Below are 3305 nucleotides of genomic sequence, written 5' to 3'. Positions count from 1 at the left end.
CTATTCAATTTCAATTCTTGTCTTGTTTATCCTTTTATTTCTTTATCATTTGGTATCAGAGTTTAGGTATTAAATTAAGTCTTATTAATCTATATCTGTTTTTCTTTTATCATAAAAAAAGAGTCCAGTGTCTGTCGCGTCTTTCTTTAAGTTCTTGTGTTCTTATTTTCCGTTTGCATTTCATTATTATTTTTAAAAAAATTAAAAAAAGCATAAAATGCAAAAAAAAAAAAAGAAAAAAAAAATAAAAAAGGAAGAAAAAAATAAAAAAAAGAAATTAGCTTCTTTGTAATTATTGTCCTTATTATGTACTATTTTTTCCACCTACAAGATTCAAGGACAAATCTTTTTTGAAGAGGAGGAGAATGATACGTGCTTCAAATGTTCATGATATGAAGAGTTCAAGTGTTATTTAGAAGATATTAGTTTATATTTTTAGAATATTTTAATTTAATTTGATATTGATATATTTTGATTTTGTTTATTTAATTACTAGATTGGGCCTTATATTTATGGATTTTAGGATTTTCTTTGTTTTAATCTAATAATAGGTTATGAATATCTCCTTAACTATTGTAGTTGTATAGAATGATTTAGAGGTCTGAAAACTCCTTTTTTAGTTTCATGATGAAACCATGATGTAAACAATTGAGGTTGAGGAGAACTTCTCTTGTTGCATTGGGAAATTGAGTAGAAAGTTGAGGAGTTCCTTTGATTCAATTTCTAAACTATGGCATTGACAAGTTAGGTTGAGGAGTTCCTTTCTTGTTGTGTCAATAAATTGGGTAGAAAGTAGAGTGATTCTCTTTGTACTCAATTTCAATCTATCCTTTTTGTTTCTATTCAATTTTAATGTATCTTTTTTTATTCAGTTTGAACAATTATCTTCTTGTTTATCCTTTTATTTCTTTATTATTAATGATACGTGTTTCAAATATTCATGATATGAAGAGTTCAAGTGTTATTTAGAAGATATTAGTTTATATTTTTATAATATTTTAATTTAATTTGATATATTTTGATTTTAATTACTAGATTGGGCCTTATGTTGATAGGTTTTAGGGTTTTCTTTGTTTTAACCTAATAAGAGGTTATAAATACCTCCTTAGCTATTGTAGTCGTAGTATAGAATGATTTAGAGGCATAACATTATTTGGATGCGTACAAGTTGTTTTGTTTGGATTAAGCTATGCATTAGTTGATGATGTTGTATAAATATGTTTCGAGATGAGAGACAATTTGATACGTTCTTTATGCAGTCCCACCGATGTATCACGAGCATGCGATGGCAACAGGGTATGCGAAAATTGAGCCAATCCAATACCACCAGAAATACATAAAATAAGGATTTGTTAGAATCTTATGCTTTAATAGAACAACATTATCTAGTTATATATTTAACTATATACAGTGAGCTATTACGCACTCTTTCAAGGGTGGCTGCTTTTAAGCAAACCTCCTGGCTGTCTTTGCACCTCTTAGAACATACTTTTTTTATTTAAAAATATCCACCATTTACGAAAATTTTGTTTATTTTTTAAGAAAATGGTAAGGTAAGGCCATTCCATTTCGACAAAATACCCACACCCAAGTTCCATAGCTTTCGGGTCTAGCAAACGAAAAATTTGGATAGGATCTAACCAATGGATCAATGACTTGCAGATGGCCAGTTTGTACCATCTTGCGAGGCTGAATGAGACTTGGTTTAGGTTGGATGAGCCACTGGTTAGTACATTCGCGGAGCGATGGCGTCTAGAGAAGCACACATTTCATATGCCGTTTGGGGAGTGCACGATTACACTGCAGGATGTGGCATATCAGTTAGGGCTGTCGATCGATGGACATTATGTTAGTGGTTGCCTGACAGATTTTCAAACGTACATCAAGGGTGGTCGCCCAGCTTAGGTGTGGTTCAAGGAGCTGCTGGGTGTGTTGCCTCCTACGAACTGCATCAACAAGTTCGCAGTGAAATACAGTTGGTTCCAGGAGATATTTGGAGAGCTTCCTAATGGTGCCGATGAGGCCACCATTAGGAGGTATGCCCGAACCTATATCATGATGCTGTTGGAAACTCAGCTATTTGGCGACAAGTTCGATACTCGCATTCACATTAGGTGGCTGCCATACGTAGCCAGGCTTGAGGACATGGGTGGGTACAGTTGGGGATCAGCTTCTCTCTCATGGTTATACTGGTGCATGTGCCGCGTGGTGAACAGACACATGGTGAAGTTAGCCCGATCGTTATAGCTGCTTCAGTCATGGATCTTCTAGTGGTTTCCTAAATTCAGACCCGCTAGACATGATACGTTCAGCTGGCCTTTGGCCTCGAGGTACTATTCTATTCAAATGCTTTATTGGTCACAATTATTTGGTGTTAGCTTCATTTATTGATAACCTGGGTTTGGGTTGCAGGTAATCAGGTCACAACCCTATAGCGAGTGAGAAGAGACCTCGAGTGGCGAGTTAGAGGCTCAAGATAGATCTCTTACAGGCTGAGGATGTGAGTATTTCAACCCCTCCACGTCGGATGCTATAGGTCTTCACACTTAACACGGCCTCCTCTTTGTCCTGAAACTGTTGATCAACTTAAAACTCTAATAGACCTCCAGTACCCTGAGTATCTCTGGCACCAAATTTGATAAGTTCGCCAGGAACCCCCTCCTATCTTATGGAATCCAAGTCCAAAGATGAAAAGCACGGGGGGTATAGCTGAGTCCCTGAGCTGGACGCTCTGCCAGCCCCAACTGGATTACTCGCTGCTATGTCATCGCCGCTATCATCGGTAATGATGTCCAGCTCCACATCATCAGCATCATGATCATTCGGCAATGCATCATCTATACCATCCGGTGCCCCCACACTATAATGAAACCGACGCCCTATCAATAGTACCAACTTCTCTGATACCACTGCGGTTGAGATCAGCTGCGAATGATGGGGAGGCAATCACCATTTCCTGAGGTGCAATCACAGGCACGGATAAAGATGCACTAACAGGCCTCGAACTAGAATAGTCTACTGTTGCTGGAGTTTGGGTATTTCGATTTGAACCACCTGAGCTAGAGACTACATCTACAAGCTTTGCCAACAGCTCGGGTGTCCTGATCTCGAAAAATTGTCGACGACAATGGAATAGAACATCCAAATCCTCGTCACTTCCTATGACAAACGAATCATATTTTACATCATCTCGCAGAACTGAAATCGGAATGCGATAAAATAACTTTTCAACCCGTTTCATGCCTTGCAATCCCAATTTTTGGATTATAGAATTCAGAAACTCAGCGAAATTTGTTGTTGGTTTC

The sequence above is a fragment of the Arachis stenosperma genome, chromosome 7 (assembly GCF_014773155.1).
Source record: "Arachis stenosperma cultivar V10309 chromosome 7, arast.V10309.gnm1.PFL2, whole genome shotgun sequence".
NCBI lineage: Eukaryota > Viridiplantae > Streptophyta > Magnoliopsida > Fabales > Fabaceae > Arachis > Arachis stenosperma.
Note: the sequence above shows the minus strand (reverse complement) of the source record.